The 20,128-nt window shown below is 39.3% G+C and overlaps 2 long non-coding RNA genes across 4 annotated transcripts; both read right to left on the bottom strand.

Annotated features, from left to right (window-relative positions):
- Window positions 1-8,459: 8,459 nt before the first annotated feature.
- LOC128020305 (uncharacterized) lies at window positions 8,460-12,238 on the bottom strand. 2 transcript variants are annotated; one of them, XR_008185341.1, is made up of 5 exons: window positions 12,210-12,238; window positions 10,701-10,859; window positions 10,473-10,550; window positions 8,938-8,989; window positions 8,460-8,858 (listed from the first exon to the last, which is right to left on the bottom strand). It is a non-coding gene; the product is annotated as an uncharacterized LOC128020305 (long non-coding RNA). The 2 variants fall into 2 exon arrangements; XR_008185342.1 differs by lacking the exon at window positions 12,210-12,238 and adding an exon at window positions 11,860-11,934.
- A 2,281-nt stretch (window positions 12,239-14,519) lies between these two features.
- Window positions 14,520-16,489, bottom strand: LOC128019489 (uncharacterized). 2 transcript variants are annotated; one of them, XR_008185180.1, is made up of 3 exons: window positions 16,311-16,489; window positions 15,359-15,543; window positions 14,520-15,216 (listed from the first exon to the last, which is right to left on the bottom strand). It is a non-coding gene; the product is annotated as an uncharacterized LOC128019489 (long non-coding RNA). The 2 variants fall into 2 exon arrangements; XR_008185179.1 differs by having other exon boundaries at window positions 14,520-15,543.
- Between the last annotated feature and the right edge of the window lie 3,639 nt (window positions 16,490-20,128).

The following is a 20,128-nucleotide window of genomic DNA, read 5'->3' on the forward strand; positions in this document are numbered from 1 at the left end:
CTAAAAAACGGCCCTGGACTTTGACTAGGCCCGGCCCAAAGCAATCTGCGCTCGTAAACTCGACAAAAACAACAATAACGCCTGGCATGAGTGTCACAAGACTTTAATTGTGGCTCATGATACCATACCATCCAAATTATAGCAATAGCACTGATGTTGACTAGATGTTGAGTGGAGTGAGTGTCTCTCTCTGCTCTTGGTCTAAGCTCAACCTGAATAAACAACGATGGAATGGAATTTTTTTTTAAACAGGTTTTATTCCAAGATAGCATGGAATAGTTTATATAATATGCTGTTATAACATTATAAAATAAATGTATTCATTCAGTAATTAATTAATTAATCTTACTGCATAGATAATAATACCACATCTAAATGTAAATATACCATTACAAATGTAGCTTCTGTATTCAGAATCTTCAAAGTTTGTAAGCATTAACTGTAATGTTACCAACATTTTTAAAAGTAAAAGCACAACATATTTCTTAATATTAGCTACTGCATGTGACATTTTACACCTAAAATGTTGAAGTTTAGCTGAAAATGTAGCAACCTGAATATCACTTCCTAACATCATCCCAACAAGTAACACTCTTTCTCCTCTCATGTTCCATACTTGGATCTGGATCTGCCTGTGGAACCAGCTCATCTTTCTGCTCCTCATCTTCAGTGCCTGGTGGCATGTTGTGCATAGCTGTCTGGCTCACTTCACTGCTGCTAATATTTAACTGCGAGGTGATGCTTCTGGAAAATATTGCTATATATTTCGGTTAGTTTTGGGAAATTTCAGTATCTAATTTCCGCTTTTTTTTCTCTCGCCTTCTCAGCCCCACCCTTTTCTTTCCGTTTTTAACCCGCGGCCGCGTTATGCATATTGTTTGTTTGTTTCTATGCTTCTTCTATCTAACGTTAACTTCTTTGCTGTTTATTTCTTCCTACTCTTCCACTTTTTATTCTTCTTACTTGGCGGCCACGGCCAGTGCAGCTGGCATCCAACTTGAGGGTGCATTGCTGCCACCTGCAGTACTGGAGTGTAAAACAGATTAGCGGGGGGAAAGAAAACAGGTGATGACTGCACGCGTGGTGGGTGGTGGCCGGCCCACCGGCTGTCCTGGAGTACCGGCCGTTCTGTGATTCTCCAGATCACACAGATGGCCAGTCCGCCCCTGTCTGGCACCAACAAACATGCCACACTCAAAATTGCTTAAATCACCTTTCTTTCCCATTCTGACATTCAGTTAGTAGTTCAGGAGATTGTTTTGACCAGGACCACACCCCTAAATGCATTGAAGCAACTGCCATGTGATTGGTTGATTAGATAATTGCATTAATGAGAAATTGAACAGGTGTTCCTAATAATCCTATAGGTGAGTGTATATATACATACATAAAAAAAATGAGTGATGTTTGGATACTTGGGAAGGATATTCATCTTTAAAATCAACCTTAAAAATACAGACAATAATGACTCACCTGTGAATGCAGATGCTGATGGTGATGATCAGACAGATGAATATGACTCCAGAACATGAGATGATGATGATGATGTACAGCGGCATTTGTTTGAGGGATTCTGGTCTGGTTGTGTTGTCTAAAAGAGTCCAACACATATGATATCAGTCAACCAGCACTATGTACTATTAATGATTAAAAAAAAAAACTTATAGTGGAATGTATTATAAAAAAAAATAATAATAAAAAAAAATCACATAATAACCTGTTATTGTTGATGTCCATTTTATTCCTGCTAGGTAACAGCTGTAGTTTCCTGCATCAGAAGCTTGTATTTGATGTATTGATAACTCTCTTGGAGCTGCTGGGTCGATGTGAATCCTGTTGGTGCTGAAGTTTGTCTTAGTTATGTTAATATAAGAGACCTGCCTGAAAATAATGATGTTGTTAATTTTTCATGTGAAATCATTATCAAATTTGATTTTGTTGCAGTGAAGTGTAACTGTTTCCCCCACAAACACTGTTTTGTAGATGTGCTGCCGAATCCTGTTCTCTTGATTAGATTTTAAATAATCTGATGAAAATATACAGAAAATCACAATCACTGCAGGTTTACAGTAATTTTAGTGGATCCTAATGCATGAATGACACATTGTTCAAATTTGGACCTGATCAAAACATTTAAATTACAATCATAACATTTATCAACAACCACATAAATGTTAAGTTAGCAATTACTAATATGTATACCCATATCAACATGCATAAGGTACATCCTGTTTATTGGCTTTGAGACATTATAAACAAGTGATGAGTAGAAAAAGTTACAATAAATCACATTCTAAAAAACTCTGGGTTGTTTTTTCAACCAAAATCCTGGGATGAGACTAGTGATGTGTTGTTCTTGAATGATTCGTTAATTTGAACAAATCTTTAATGTGACTCAGGAAGAACGAGTCAGTGGATTCTAATCTTCAAAAATGACCTTGTTGTATGATTTATGTCTTTTGAGTTCACCCTTCAGATTAGACTGTAGAACTGTAGTATTACTTGTATAGGATTCAAAATGTTATTTGCTTTTAATTTGTCTTTATGTCCTTTTTGAGCAATCTTCTTGTACATGTATTACACCAAAATGTCAAGTTTGCCTAGGAAAAGCAATTATTATACCAGCAAACTCAAAATTGGATTAAAAATGAACAAACCAGGCTAGAAATGTTTTGTATTGTAGGCTTGGATTATTATATTATTATATAGCCTAATGTTTATTTACTGATAGACAGTAAAAAAGACAAATTCATCAATATTTTATTTACAGTATAACAGGGTTTTATTTATTTATGAAATAATAACACACCACAGATCCAGTACCAAAACCACAGTCACAGAAATGTCAGAAATAGCGTATGGGTCTGTCACGTGATTAAGGAACGAGTCAAACTCGTCCCGAAAGACCTGAACTATGAACTAATCAATTCTCTTTACGGCTCGGACTGCATGGTTTAGTGTATGGGTCTGTCACATGATCAGTGCTTTAGGTGGCCCAAAAGAGATGCCGGTACTCTATTATAGCCTATATATTAGGGGTGTAACGGTTCACAAAATTCACGGTTCGCTTTGATACGATTCACTGGTGTCACGGTTCGGTTCGGTACGTTTTAGATACAGCAAAAAGAAAAAATTGGCAGATAAATTTCCTTGATTTTTAATTTTTAATTTATTTATTTAAACTAACAAAGTATGTTTTTTTTTTACATTGAACAATGATGGAGCTATTCTTTACCCATCTTCTATGGTGTTTTATAAGCAGCATATAAAACAAAAACAGCTCCTTATAAAAAAAAAAAATGTTATATTGTTGTAGTAGTTATGAACAAATACAAAGATGTAACTTTTTTTATGGAACTATAACTCTTTATATTGAGTGTGTTTTTACTCAATTGGTTCTCTATAGGGTTTTTTGGAACAAAGCAGGAATTACAGTCTGTCTGAAATGGGCTCTTGAAGGAATATTGTAACGGGGCTCAATTACATTAAGCATGTTCTTAAAACCTGCGTTTTCCACTATAGGCGCTCGCTAACTCAGTACGAACCGAAGGCTCGTTGCAAAATGGCTAAAGGGTTTTTTCACACAGGACGCTGTATGCGCGGCGCTGGACCCTGGGCTCAGCGTTGCCCTTCAGATACAACGCGATTTGCGCTGCACTATGCAAAGTAGGTGGAGTTTTCAAAACTGCCCGTGCATACGTTCTATTTATAACAGTTCTTCAATCTAATAACGTGCAGGCCTGTTAATTGTATCGTACTGCTCAGGAAATTCCGACACAGTACAGTACTAGTCCATTTTGATCGTGGTTATTGGAGGATCTGGTCTGTTAAACGCATTGGCCATTTTGCAACGAGCCTTCAGCGCGTACTGAGTGAGCGAGCGCCTGACTGAGTAGCTAACATAAACATATAAGTTGGTGTTTTTTTTTTCTTCTTCGGGGAAATAATTTGCTTCAGGGGCATTGACTGTTACGTCGTTTGGGTTATTGGGCTACCTTGTTGAACGCATATCATTATATTTCACAATTTTTTTTTTTCCATCCATCCATCCATCATCTTCCGCTTATCCGGGGCCGGGTCGCGGGGGCAACAGTCTAAGCAGAGACGCCCAGACTTCCCTCTCCCTAGCCACTTCCTCCAGCTCTTCCGGGGGGACCCCGAGGCGTTCCCAGGCCAGCCGGGAGACATAGTCCCTCCAGCGTGTCCTAGGTCTTCCCCGGGGCCTCCTCCCGGTGAGACGTGCCTGGAACACCTCCCTGGGAAGGCGTCCAGGAGGCATCCGAAATAGATGCCCGAGCCACCTCAGCTGGCTCCTCTCGATGTGGAGGAGCAACGGCTCTACTCTGAGCTCCTCCCGAGTGACCGAGCTTCTCACCCTATCTCTAAGGGAGCGCCCAGCCACCCGACGGAGAAAGCTCATTTCGGCCGCCTGTATCCGGGATCTTGTCCTTTCGGTCATGACCCACAGCTCATGACCATAGGTGAGAGTAGGAACGTAGATTGACCGGTAAATCGAGAGCTTTGCCTTACAGCTCAGCTCCTTCTTCACCACGACAGACCGGTACAGCGACCGCATTACTGCAGAAGCTGCACCGATCCGTCTGTCAATCTCACGTTCCATCCTTCCCTCACTCGTGAACAAGACTCCAAGATACCTGAACTCCTCCACTTGAGGCAGGAACTCTCCACCAACCTGAAGTGGGCAATCCACCCTTTTCCGACTGAGAACCATGGCCTCGGACTTGGAGGTGCTGATTCTCATCCCAGCCGATTCACACTCGGCTGCAAACCGTCCCAATGCACACTGAAGGTCCTGGTCTGAGGATGCCAACACGACAACATCATCCGCAAAAAGCAGCGACGAAATCGTATGGTCCCCAAACCGGACACTCTCCGGCCCTTGGCTGCGCCTAGAAATTCTGTCCATAAAAATTATGAACAGAACCGGTGACAAAGGGCAGCCCTGCCGGAGTCCAACATGCACCGGGAACAGGTCTGACTTACTGCCGGCAATGCGAACCAAGCTCTTGCTCCGGTCGTACAGGGACCGAACAGCCCTAAGTAGGGAGCCGCCGACCCCATACTCCCGGAGCACCCTCCACAGGATGTCGCGAGGAACACGGTCGAATGCCTTCTCCAAGTCCACAAAACACATGTGGACTGGTTGGGCAAACTCCCATGAACCCTCCAGCACCCTGGAAAGGGTATAGAGCTGGTCCAGTGTTCCACGACCGGGACGAAAACCACACTGTTCCTCCTGGATCCGAGGTTCCACTATCGGCCGAATTCTCCTCTCCAGTACCCTGGCATAGACTTTTCCAGGGAGGCTGAGAAGTGTGATCCCCCTATAGTTGGAACACACTCTCCGGTCCCCCTTCTTGAAAAGAGGGACCACCACCCCGGTCTGCCAGTCCAGAGGTACTGTCCCCAACCGCCATGCGATGTTGCAGAGGCGTGCCAGCCAAGACAGCCCCACAACATCCAGAGACTTGAGGTACTCGGGGCGGATCTCGTCCACCCCCGGTGCCTTGCCACCGAGGAGCTTTTTAACTACCTCGATGACTTCAGCCCGGGTGATGGACGAGTGCCCCTCCGAGTCCCCAGCCACTGCTTCCTCAACGGAACACAAGTCGGTGGGATTGAGAAGATCCTCGAAGTATTCCTTCCACCGCCCGACGATATCCCCAGTTGAGGTCAACAGGTGCCCATCTCTACTGTAAACAGTGTTGGTAGGGCACTGCTTCCCCCTCCTGAGGCGTCGAACAGTTTGCCAGAATCTCTTCGAGGCCAACCGATAGTCCTTCTCCATGGCCTCACCGAACTCCTCCCAGGCCCGAGTTTTTGCCTCCACGACTACCCGGGCTGCAGTCCGCTTGGCCTGCCGGTACCTGTCAGCTGCCTCCGGAGTCCCACAAGCCATCCAGGCCCGATAGGACTCCTTCTTCAGCTTGACAGCATCCCTTACTTCCGGTGTCCACCACCGGGTTCGGGGATTGCCGCCTCGACAGGCACCGGAGACCTTACGGCCACAGCTCCGAGCAGCCGCAGCGACAATGGAGGTGGAGAACATGGTCCACTCGGACTCAATATCTCCAGACTCCCTCGGGATCCGGTCGAAGCTCTGCCGGAGGTGGGAGTTGAAGATCTCTCTGACAGGGGGCTCGGCCAAACGTTCCCAACAGACCCTCACAGTACGTTTGGGTCTGCCGAGTCTGTCCAGCTTCCTCCCCCGCCATCGGATCCAACTCACCACCAGGTGGTGATCAGTTGACAGCTCCGCCCCTCTCTTCACCCGAGTGTCCAAGACATATGGCCGAAGGTCTGATGACACGACCACAAAGTCGATCATCGACCTCCGGCCAAGGGTGTCCTGGTGCCACGTGCACTGGTGGACACCCTTATGCTTGAACATGGTGTTCGTTATGGACAAACCGTGGTTAGCACAGAAATCCAATAACAGAACACCGCTCGGATTCAGGTCAGGGGGGCCGTTCCTCCCAATCACGCCCCTCCAGGTGTCACTGTCACTGCCCACGTGAGCGTTGAAGTCCCCCAGTAGAACAACGGAGTCTCCAGTCGGAGCACTTTCCAGCACCCCTCCCAGAGACTCCAAGAAGGCCGGGTAGTCCGCACTGCCGTTCGGCCCGTAGGCACAAACGACAGTGAGAGACCTATCCCCGACTCGAAGGCGCAGGGAAGCGACCCTCTCGTTCACCGGGGTAAACTCCAACACATGGCGGCTGAGCTGGGGGGCTATTAGCAAACCCACTCCAGCCCTCCGCCTATCACCATGGGCAACTCCAGAGTGGTAGAGAGTCCAGCCTCTCTCAAGAAGTGTGGTTCCAGAGCCCAAGCTGTGCGTTGAGGTGAGCCCGACTATCTCTAGTCGGTACTTCTCGACCTCCCGCACAAGCTCAGGCTCCTTCCCCGCCAACGAGGTGACATTCCACGTCCCTAAAGCCAGATTCCGTGTCCAGAGATCGGGTCGTCGGGGGTCTCGCCTTCGACTGTCGCCCGATCCTCTATGCACCGGCCCCTTACGCTCCCTCCTGCAGGTGGTGAGCCCACAGGAGGGCGGCCCCACGTCACTCCTTCGGGCTAAGCCCGGCCGGACCCCATGGGGGAAGGCCCGGCCACCAGGCGCTCGCATACGAGCCCCAACCCCGGATTTTTTTTTTTTTTTTTTTTTTTTTTTTCTCCAAATATAATTAATTAGTCCAACGAACCGTTCAATACGAATACGCGTATCGTTACACCCCTAATATATATATATATATATATATGTGTGTGTGTGTGTGTGTGTGTGTGTGTGTGTATATACATCTTTTTTTTTTTTTTTTTGATGACTCCCATACGGAAATGTAATAGATGTACATATATGAAATATACATATATTAAATATATCCACATAGAAAGGGAAAACATATATGTACATATATATCTCCCCATATATAAAACCTATTAGAAAATGGAACAATTTCATATATTGACATATAAAACTAGCCCATATATTTTATGTATGTATAATAGTGGTTTTTTTTATATATGTCACATATATAATTTTCAATATACATGACATATATTTCTTTGTATATATGTTCAATATACAAACTAAACATATATACATAGCATATTGCTTACATATATGTGACATATATATGTCCCTTATATGTCTTTGTATAGTCTTAGTATATATTTTACATTTAAAATGAAATGTGTATATATATATATATATATATATATATATATATATAAAATATCATTTTGATTAATGTATATGCAATATATAAATTAAATATAAAAACATTGTGTGCACATTTTAAATGATATGTTCTTATATTATGTATATTACTTGCAAAATATCTTGAATTAATGCATGATATAAACTAAACAAATGTAAAAAAACAAAAAAAACATGACTTCATTAATTTCGTACATATTTTTAAATATAGGTTATGGATATGTACTTACAAACATGTAATGCAATGAACATGACATGCCTTAGCTTCAAAATCCTCTACACTTTCATCCAGTCGAGAAGGTGCTGTCTCACCTAACTGCTGTACATGCCTCCGTAACTGTTTAATTTTTTTTTTTTTTATATATATATATATATATATATATATAATGTCTGGCATCAGTGACATCAGTTTTTGCAGCTCTGCCAAACTTTGATGAAAGCACCAAAAGTTTATTTTCTTTGAATGCTAGTGGAGCACCCAGGTTTACATAGCTGCATAAGTTAGAGAAATGTGTTTAAATTAAGAACCCCTAGATTTTTGAAGACAAACACACACTCAAAAAAAATTACTCTTTAAACTTACTCAAGTCAATTATGGACAGTGGTTCCACACAATTAGTTCTAGTTACTTTAACACAATATTTTCTATTTAAAGTTACTCCCTTCAACAAAGCATTTTTTGTGTGATTTGTCTTGTAATGAGACAAAAGACAAGATGTCACAAATGATCAAAGTGTATTTGTTAAACAAGCAATAAATAATTACACACAGTAAAATACAGTTTAAACCACATTACAAAATTACACAAAATAGCAAATAAAATTCTAATTGGCATTCATGGGCAACCAATCAAACCTTATTCCAGGAACAGGAAGTGGCTCCAGAAATAACTTCTTCAGTATTCCAAATGTGTACCTGAGTTCAGGAGGGTTGCTCAAGTTCAGTCCATAAATCAGTCCCAGCAACATGGTTTTGCAGACTGTAAACTGCTATAGGTCCTGAAGAACTGTATCCTTTAAAACTCCAACATCTGCTGGATTGTCTTCAATGATGCAGCTTCAAATAGATTCCCACAAGTGTTCTGGATCACCTCCTGACTGCTGGCAACGTCTCTATCCTAGAAGTATTTAAAAGGATGGAGAACTCAAATTCTTGTGTATTAACTTTAACAAATAATTTATTAACCTTGAACTCACCATATACTCCATACTGCTAGGGTCCTCATTTGGATACTTCAATTTCATTAGTCTTAAGATGAAAACAACAAAATTTAGCCTTTGTTTTTTTTTTTTCTAAAATTACATGAAAAAAAGTCAGTCATTCATCTTCTTATGGGAAATCCTGGCAAGCAGTCAAGATGGGATTCTAACAAACATAACAGTGGAAAATGGTACACACATCTGGACCCTGTACGGTAAGCAACAGAACTGGAATGTTCCCAGACCCAGAAACATAGTAAGGACATCAGTAAAACAGTCCATGTGACACCAGTGGTTCAACCATAATTTTACAAAGTAAACAAAAATACTTTTTTGTGCAAACAAAACCAAAACAGCGACTTTATTCAACAATTATTTTCCAAATCGCATCTTCCACCATTATCAACAGCATGTAAATAAATCCTGCGCATGGTGCTGCTGACCTACAACACGCATGCACTGAGCCTTGATTACACGCAGAGGAAAGCAATGTTTATGCCTCTTGTTACTCTCCATAATGGCAGAATATGTGATTTGGAGAAGAGTTGTTGAATAAAGTCGATATTTTTGTTTTCTTTGCACAAAATGTATTCTTGTACCTTTGTAAAAGTGTGGCTGAAGCATTGATGCCACATGGACTGTTTTACTGATGTCCTTACTATGACTCTGGGAACATTTCTGTTGCATTGCAGCCTTTATGGAGGTTCAGAAATCTCTCGCATTTTCATAAAAATATTAGGGATGCACCAATTGACCGGCCATAAGTCGCAAGCCAGACGGTTTTTGCTTTAAATATGCGATTAGTAATCGGCCGGTCTTTGAAATTTTTTCCGGCCGATTTTTCCGGAAGTGCACCTGCGTGCTCCGACTACATTACTTCTGTGTGAAAGCAAACACATCCCGGGATTGATTCCAGCATTGAACTCGGGTCGGGGACGTAGTAACATTGTTGGGTTCAATCCCGGGTCAAGCGCTGTGTGAACAAAAGCCAGATCTAATGCTGTGTCTAAGTGATGACACACGTTATCTTGCGACTCTTTTAGTGGCTGTTTTGAAGGAAGATCAACGTTCACTGAAAAAAAAAAAGATCGAGATCGTTCGCCAGATTCAGTGAAAGTATTACCTGCCTAATGTTTTCGACTCGTACATTACACGTCACGCCTTGATGTCACGTGTCGTTACGGGACCTGTATTTGCCGGAATCGCAGTGTGAAAGGGGCTTTATTGAGCTTTTCCTAAATTTTGGACTGTAGACTGTGGACTGTCCTTCCTTCTTGTTTGTTGCTTAAAGATTTTAAAAAAAATTGTCCAGTTTGCTTGTAAAAAAATCGGTATCGGCCATGAAAAATCATGATCGGGGCATCCCTAAAAAATATCATAATTTGTGCTCTGAAGATGAATGATGGTCTTACGGGTTTGAAACGACATGAGGGTGAGTAATGACATGTTTATTTTTGGGTGATCTAGCCATTTAAACACACCTGAACCAGCTAATCAAGGTTCTTGGGAATTTTAAAACAAAAAAGTCTTACCTGAAGTTCCAGGCAGGTGTGTTAGAGCTGAACCCCACAGAATACTGGTTTTCCTAGAGCAGGTCTGGACACCCCTGCCTTGCATCAAAATAAATCTATCAGTTTATAGTAATACCACATATTTTGTATTTATTGTATTAATAAACCTTATCTTATTATATCTGTCTTTTTTTGTCAATTTCCAGTAACCAGTGAGAGAATAATGTTTTAATACAAGGTTGTTCTTACATGTGTAGTGGGCACCAAGAGGGTTTCATTATTTGTCCAAGGACTCTTCTTCATTATGCAAACATCTTCATAAGTTTTGCAGTCCGGATCCAGTTTGGCAAAGATTGTTGATTCTGATGGGCCTATGGTAATTCTGTATGTCTCAAATTCTGCACAAATCTGTAAACACATGAAGTGCAATGTGTTAAAAAAAAAAAAAAATTGAACAGCAAAAACCAATTCAATTATCAAAATATTAAATGATTTATTTGTGTGAGTGATGACTAGTGTCATGTTTACCATTCCAAAAAGGAGGACCTGATTACATATCTGGAGCATATGTATAATGTGAACAGCTCAGAGTAGTGTCCGGTTTAAACTCATTGTTTGACCACACCGCCAAGTTCATAAACAAAGCTTCAAATACTTCCACTGTGCTGAGCCAGGGCTCTCAAAACTTGGTCAACATCGCATGGTTAGACATTTATTGATTATTTATCTTTTTCAATTAGTTAAAATATACATATTATAACAAATAAAGGTAATTACTTCCACTTTTGAAAGTCATTATGTATTATTAATACAATTAATTTAAACAAATATATTTGGCACACAAAATGAGATAAGAGAGAAACTCCTATTCGCCATTTGATTAGTTATATGAGGAAGTAGCTGAATGACAAATCATTCTGTCTCTTAACATCTCTTGTTGTAAGCCATATGTATAATATAAAGTAAAGGTAAGTGATAGGACGTTTTATTTTTGGATAATCATTTTATTAATAAATACAATCTCTCTTAAAATACCTTATTGGGTTATGATAAGCAAAACAGTTTGGTTTGATCTAGCGCAGAACTAAAACTTTAATGAAATATTTCCCCCACTTATAAAATTATTTTATGATTAGCTAGCTCCACACTGGAGAGATTCTTTATAACAGGAAATCAAGTTATAATTCTAGCGACACTGACTCTGTATTTTCATGTTTAATATTGAAAAGCTATCGATTGCATTAAGGACTGTTATATAAATAAACGTGACTGGACTTTTCGTGCCTGGAGAATCTCAGAGTTTGTGCAAACATCCACATCGCTGTGTTCTTAAGAGCTTTTACATCGCGGTCAGTTTTTTGTTGTGTTTATGCAGTTATTGAGAGGAAGGCGTGCAGTATTTATTTACATATTCATCCAAGGTTCGGATCGGGTCGGTTTCCTCGAACTGAAGTGCTATCTTCTTCTTTTGAATTGAATCAGGAGAGTGTATTACATTTATATATATATATATATATATATATATATATATATATATATATATATATATATATATATATATATATATATATATATAAGTAAATACATTACAGAGAGTCGTGCGCTTTCACATCTCCCAACCGCTCAAAATCATCTATAAACGGTGCAATAAACCGATTACACAATACTAGTTTGCAAAACAAAAGCACCCCAAAACAGAAACTCGAAGATAAATTAAAGACTTTGACTTAACTCAAGAAAAACTCTAGATTGTCTTACCTGACTGGTACCACCTCTTGCTCCCGTCTGCACCGTCATCAAATGCGTTGGAAATCGTCACTTCCGGTTTTTTTTTTTTGAATTACGAAATTAAACCCTTTACGTTAGTTTAACGATTGATAATTAAGTAAAGTTTAAAATTAAACAGTTTAAGATGATGAAACACAATACAATTGTGTTTTGGTGGAAAACTAAATATATTTGTGTTGTTTTAACAAAACGTGTAAAACGAACAGTACCACAAATCCATTTTTTTTTAGTGCAACTGTATAATATTCTGTATGCATCTGCATATGTAGTGCATGTATGTACTTTCTTACATATAGATATTGATATATGGCTATTGATGAAAAAAATAAAATGTATGTTTTCAAATAGAATTTGTGTAGTATTTTTTTTTATGAGCTGGTTAAGAAGAGGTAAAATAATACATTTTATAAAAGATTCGAAAATGGGATAGAAATGAAATGTGGATGTGTAGACTTGATAAAAGTTCAAACTGTTCAAATAAGGAAAACACATGAATAAGGAAACCATAGGCATGTGAAATGTATGTTGTTTGAATAGTTTGGCATATATAAATTAAACATATTGGTTACATATATGGTCAAAACATACAGTAATATATAAATAATAATCATATACATCATATTAATATATGTCAGTATACTAATTTAATATGCCAAATTTATATATGTTATAAACCTATATCAACATATATCTAGAGATATGTATATATGTGATATCAATATATTGTCTTATATTTAGCATATATGATGGTGTCATTAGCGATATAGGGACATATATGTCATATATTACATTTCCGTATGGGCTCCCTTCATCCCCTGAGGTAACAACAACTGAAGGGGTTTTATATACAGCAGTCAACAGGCGACCTTATAAAAAATAATAAACCCTTTTATTCGTTTGTGGATTTGCTTGAGCTAGAAAGAGCTACTGAACATAAATAAAATGTGAAAAAGGATTTAGAAAAAATACCCTTAGGATAGGGTGACCAGCAGTGGCGGTTCTACATTGAAATACACCCTGGGCGAGACCCCTTTTGAGCGCCAATAGCAAACAAAGTTCTGCACAAACAGCAATATTTTATTATAACAACTGTTTTCATATGATGTGAGCTCATTGCATGGATGTTTCCAATTTGCCATTCCTGCACTTGTTAAATTGATGTTCCTCTTGGAAAACAATTTGCAGCAGAAGCAAAAGAGGCTGTTGTACTTAATTGAATAAATCAGCCAACTTCTTGCCATCTTTTCACCACTTACTAATGTCTTCTTAAAATATTAGTGGTGGCAACTTCTGTGAACCAGCTCAGTCCGAATCCTGTCAGTCAGATGTGAGGGCCAGTGGGGCTCAGTGGGGGTTCAGCTCCAGGCATTTCTATCAGACAGCATATTGGCATATTACTCAAAACACATAGCAGTGAAAAAGCACAGTCCTACTAATAAATTATCAGAAATATTAAAATTACATTAAATTGCAGTTGTCTTGTAGCCCACATACACACACACACACACGATATGCACACCTGAAAGCTCATGCTGGGTAGAAGCAGAGCCATATAGAGAGAGAGTTGCGACAACGGAAGTTCGAAATGTTTGGTTGTCACGTGATTCGTGTAGACTTCAAATAGTTCCAGGAAGTGCATTGGCGGCCATTCAAACTGATAGAGTAGAGTGACAGAACTGCGATTTCTGGTAATAAGGAGTCAATAAATGCATTTGTTTTATATGTTTATACAACACACTGACATATGTATGTAGCATGAGTTACAGTTATTATTACAGTAATATTAGTTACAGCGATGTTGTTTTTAAAATATCAAATCGGGTAATATTTGAGGATTAGTGTTCAATTACCGTTATTTTAAAAACGTATTTCAGGCTAACGTTAAGTTTTATAAACACGGGTTGCTGTTGCCTTTTTACGTTACATATTGTCCATTTTTTCACTGATCTAATGTTAACTCATGTCATATCGTTGACTTTCAGGTAGTACAGAGACAGGCTGGTAACAGGTGATTTTCAGCTCGCACCGCACTATGGGTCAATTAACTGTTACCAGCAGTAATTAGCATGTTAAATAAATGTAAAATGAAGCTTACTGTTTATAATTCTTACAATTACATATAGTAATATAATTATGTATTATAAATAATATACCTATTATATCTAGTATAATTCTTACAATACTTATTCATGTACACAATATATTCAGGTTTAAAACAACTTAAGCATGCTCGTATATAAACATGTAAACTGCCATTCAAAATGATGCTGAAAATTCAGGTTGGCATCACAGGAGTATATTCCATTTTAAAATAGAAAACAGTTATTTTAAATTGTAATTATACAATTAACTATTTACAGCAATTCATGAATACATTTCTAATAAATTTAATAGCATGACAAGCATTTTGTATGTGTCCTTTCTTTCATGTTGTCCTTGCATAGTCTCCACCGTGGTTTACTGTGCTGCATGGGGATGCTCCACTCAGTCAGAGAAAGGTGTGCGAATGTATGGCTTCCCCGCTGACATAGAGAGGAGAAAATAATGGTTGGCTCAAGTCAGCAGGAGCAATCTAAATACAAATAAAAATTACAACAACAAAAAATTGTTAGGTAATTATACTTACATTTATTTGCACTTTTTTACATTGACAATGTTTTACTAGAAATAAGGAACAAGCAAAGCCTTGCAAAACCCAGGGAGCTGAGACTCATGGTGAGACATTGCAGGGAGTCATCAGTGTTACCTATAACTGTGCATTTAACCACCATGTGATATGTACTGTAAGTGGGTAGACAAGAAAAAGGTGTGTGTGGAAACTAAACTGAAGTCAGTATGCAGACAAATTGCGGCAATGCAATTTGTCTTGGCCAAAAAATTCAAGAGTAGGCTGAGACCAGATGCTATTCCCACAATCTTTGTACACCGTCCTGTGGTCAAAAAGAGGAGGGCCCTGCTCCACGATGCACCCCTAGACCTGTGAACATACAAGAAATGGCTGCTGATTACAGCTATGTTATTTCAGGTGATTCATATATAATAAGTACAAACTCGTACTAGTTGAAGTAAAGTGATGTGATATTTTCAATATTTAAAATTAGCAAAACCATGTATTCTACCTCTATCAGTTTCAAAGGTTGAGGAAAAAAGAACGAGGACACTCAGAGAAAGGAAAGTGAGAGTGAAGAAAAAGGACATGGCTAGAGAGAAGAGACAGGGACAGGTGACACTGCCCAGTCAACCAGCAGCAAGTCAGTCAGCAGCCAGTCAGCATTCCAGTGAACCATCAGCCAGTTACCTGGGTCTATTAAAAAAATTTAAGAGACAAAAAAAAAAAAAAAAAAAAAATCAAACAATGCAAAGGCAGCACTAAGAAAAATAATGAAAATTCAGCTATCAAAAAAAAAAGGTCCCCTCAGCTCTCCTGACCTGCATCCTCACTGATGCTCCATCCCAGAACAGTGCAGTGGCACCACTAATCCTCCACCCACCAGAACCCACAGAATGTTACAGTATGTTACTTTTATACACTAACAAGTCTAAATATATAATACAGTATTATTATATAATATAGACAGGTAATAGTAAATGAATCACAATGACTAAAAACACTCCACCCATGTTTTTGCAAACTCAATTCACTCTAAATGTATATCAATAGGGTGCATTTTATTATTAAGTAATTTAATACGTGTAATAAGGAACAAACTTTATAACCTCATTTTTACCACTTCCACTCACCGCTGTCACACGTTATATTGAACTAACGTAATAGGCTATGTAACGTTAGCTAACTTTCCCCACCCTGCAAAAAAATATGTTTATACTCCTTTTTTTCTAATTGCAAACACGATGGATGAAACTGAATTATGAGAACAGATTTTACAATTATTAGGGTGTTCGTTACTAACTTTATGCAGCTCCAATCCTAGCCTAATCTGTTAGTTATCTGATAACAAACCTTAAATCTACTCATTTAATGAGTGATTATCTACTAGAAGGTTTTAATTTGCAATTTATTGTTATTAAGATGTACTGATAATATTCAATCTTATTATTTAAACGTCTTACCTGTTAAAAGTGCGTCGCAAACGGTTTGTTCTGCTGCATCTTCTACGGCGCGGCATCGGTTTGCCTCTACTTCCGGGAACTATTGAGAGGCTCCACGAGCCGCCATTGCTGTAAAAAAAGCGTTCCATTGGAGTCAATGGAGTTGTCGCAACTCTCACTCTATATGGCTCTGGGTAGAAGTAGAGGCAAAGAGGTCTTCATCCTCAATATCAGATATTTGTGGAGACATATGTGTAGCGGAGGAGGTGGTTGGCTCATCCTGACCAGTGGCAGAGGATGCTCCAAAATATTTTAGAAGTGCCCCTGAAATTGCAATTTAACTGAATTTGAAATCAAAAGACCATAGGATAATGTTTTATAAAGCTAAAACAGCCTAGGGTCAAATTGACTCAAAACATAATAGAAGGGTTACATAAACATGCTCTTACACACTAAATGTCTGTCATTACACGCTATATCCTCCTAGACCCGGAAAAAAACCCAACATTTATTTATTTCATTTTTTTCCCCCTTGTCATCACATTGTTTAGAGCATAGAAACAAATAGTAAAAAAAAAAAAACATTGAAAATTTATATTTTATTCACGTTATGCTATGGTCACTGGGACTCAGTTGTTTAAAAAAATAAAATGACTTTAAATTATATGTATAGGCAAAAACAAAAAAATTTTGGGTTTCAGGATATTTTTCAACCAAAATTTGTATATCTAACTTTCATGGAGGTGCCATTAGGTTACTGCCTCAAATTATACGCATGACACACTTTTAGTTATGACTTGTAAAACTATACTTAGGAAACTATACTTAGCATACTGTGTAGCAAATAAAATGCCGTTGGTTATTTACAGGGCCTAATGTTAAACCAACTGATGGAAATGATAACTGAACTTTTAACAGTTTTATTGCAAAGCACAATATTATAAATTAGCTCTCGTGATTGAGTTGAAACCAAATTATTGTTGTATAAGCATAGCAAGCATCATAGCAAAAAGGCTAACAAAGAGTTATACCCACCACCAATTAACATTAGCCCTTCATTCATGAAATGGATACTGTAATCATACAGAGACAATAGTTGCATACCTTTATCTTTTGCTCCTTTCTCCTCTTCTTCTTTTCTTTTTTTTTCGAAATTGGGCACCTGGCTTTGACCTTTTCTTCTCCATCTCTGTTTATTTGGCACTCGACAATCAACAGATTTCCCATCCCCCCAACTGTCACTCAGGACCAGAAGTCAAGACTAAACCAATTCACCTTGATGACCGCATAATCATTTTGTACTACCTAGTTTCATTTGCAGGAACTATTCAGTTGTTAAGTGATGACGTAAGAAGCGCTGTTTCCGGGTCCAAGCCTCAACTCGCTTCACTTGAAAATACGACTTCAGCAGCCATTTATGAGCACTGTTTATTCATATTAATCATCTAAGCTAAACGATTTCAAACTTATGGTATACGCTACAGTCTCCCTGCTCACAGCGTCCCAAACACAAATAATTTTTTTATATATTTTTTTTTATATTTATATTTTCATTGTCTGGCTATCTGGGACTTCGGTATGGAGTTAAAGGTTAAGATTATAACTTTTTCGCTAATATTCTATCACATTGTGAGTTTATATTAGCACCTTTTGCTGTTTTCTCATGGTAACTGATAGAGCGTTTGGACACGGAAGCGCTGCTATGTGACATCAGACTTAACAAGCGAATAGGCCTGTATTATAACATTATGAATGAAATGTGCGTTATTTGGAAGAAAGTCGAGGTGTGTGACTGACTTTAGCCTATTATTAATTATATTACTAGTGTGGATCCCCTGTCCCCGTCCACTCCCGCCCTGTCCGTTCCATTTGAGAGAGACCCAGAGGTGAAATGTCGCACGCGCCTCTCACCCCACTCCCTTACACTTCTCTCACAACACAGTGCTTCAGTGGATATTTTCAGCAAGCAGGGGCGCCGGCAGCTGCAGGGAGCGCCAATTTGCCAATTCCACACACAGTGAAATGATATAAATGACGAAAAACCGCTTCGCGACACAGAGGATTTTTTGTTTATCTGCTCGTGCTGCCGCCCCCAATGTGTCACGAAAAAATGTTCGTGGTTCGCCCGTGCCTAAAACCGCTACTGGTGACCAGATGAGATTGGCTTAAATTCGGGAGTACAGCACTTATTGCCTAGTAGTGATAATGCAAGACCTAAGAATGAGTTAAGGAGGGGTCGAAGAAGCTCAGATCAATTTGACCAGCAGGGAAGACCTATTTGCAGACGGTGCAAACAAGCTGGGCATATTGAAAGACGGTGTGGGGCTGTAGAGGGATGACAGGGGCCTTTGAACTTTTAGTACATTGGGTAGTGGCCAATCGGAAAGAAAGATAATTTAATAGGACAATGCCCAGTGGTGGAGGTGGTGATACAGGAGGTTAAAATGCCTTGTTTAATTGATACAGGGTCACAAGTAACCACATTAACCGACATTAACATTAATTTTGTACCCACCAATACAAAAGTTAAATTTGGTAGCTGCTAATGGGTTAATGATTCCATATATAGGATATATTGAGGTGGACTTGAATATACAGGTCCTTTTAAATAAATTAGCATATTGTGATAAAAGTTTATTATTTTCCATAATGTAATGATAAATCTTTCATATATTTTAGATTCATTGCACACCATCTGAAATATTTCAGGTCTTTTATTGTTTTCTTTCTTTCTTTCTTTCTTTTCTTTTAAACGCCATACCAGCTTCTAAGGCTATATTCATGGCGAGAATAAAGTACAATCAATCAAAGGAAGACTATAAAAGATGTTTAACATTTATTTCCTCTAGAAATCTTAGGACCATGTTTGGATTCTTTTATTGTTTTAATACTGATGATTTTGGCATACAGCTCATGAAAACCCAAAATTCCTATCTCAAAAAAATTAGCATATTTCATCCGACCAATAAAAGAAAAGTGTTTTTAATACAAAAAAGTCAACCTTCAAATAATTATGTTCAGTTATGCACTCAATACTTGGTCGGGAATCCTTTTGCAGAAATGACTGCTTCAGTGCGGCGTGGCATGGAGGCAATCAGCCTGTGGCACTGCTGAGGTGTTATGGAGGCCCAGGATGCTTCGATAGCGGCCTTAAGCTCCTCCAGAGTGTTGGGCCTTGCATCTCTCAACTTTCTCTTCACAATATCCCACAGATTCTCTATGGGGTTCAGGTCAGGAGAGTTGGCAGGCCAATTGAGCACAGTAATACCATGGTCAGTAAACCATTTACCAGTGGTTTTGGCACTGTGAGCAGGTGCCAGGTCGTGCTGAAAAACGAAATCTTCATCTACATAAAGCTTTTCAGCAGATGGAAGTATGAAGTGCTCCAAAATCTCCTTATAGCTAGCTGCATTGACCCTGCCCTTGATAAAACACATTGGACCAACACCAGCAGCTGACATGGCACCCCAGACCATCACTGACTGTGGGTACTTGACACTGGACTTCAGGCATTTTGGCATTTCCTTCTCCCCAGTCTTCCTCCAGACTCTGGCACCTTGATTTCCGAATGACATGCAAAATTTGCTTTCATCCAAAAAAAGTACTTTGGACCACTGAGCAACAGTCCAGTGCTGCTTCTCTGTAGCCCATTTCCTGCACACGTCTGTGCACGGTGGCTCTGGATGTTTCTACTCCAGACTCAGTCCAATGCTTCTGCAGGTCCCCCAAGGTGTGGAATCGGTCCTTCTCCACAATCTTAGAGTTAATTAGTTGATTCAGATGATTAGGTTAATAGCTCGTTTAGAGAACCTTTTCATGATATGCTAATGTTTTGAGCT

The sequence above is a fragment of the Carassius gibelio genome, chromosome A9, assembly GCF_023724105.1.
Source record: "Carassius gibelio isolate Cgi1373 ecotype wild population from Czech Republic chromosome A9, carGib1.2-hapl.c, whole genome shotgun sequence".
Classification (NCBI taxonomy): Eukaryota; Metazoa; Chordata; class Actinopteri; order Cypriniformes; family Cyprinidae; genus Carassius; species Carassius gibelio.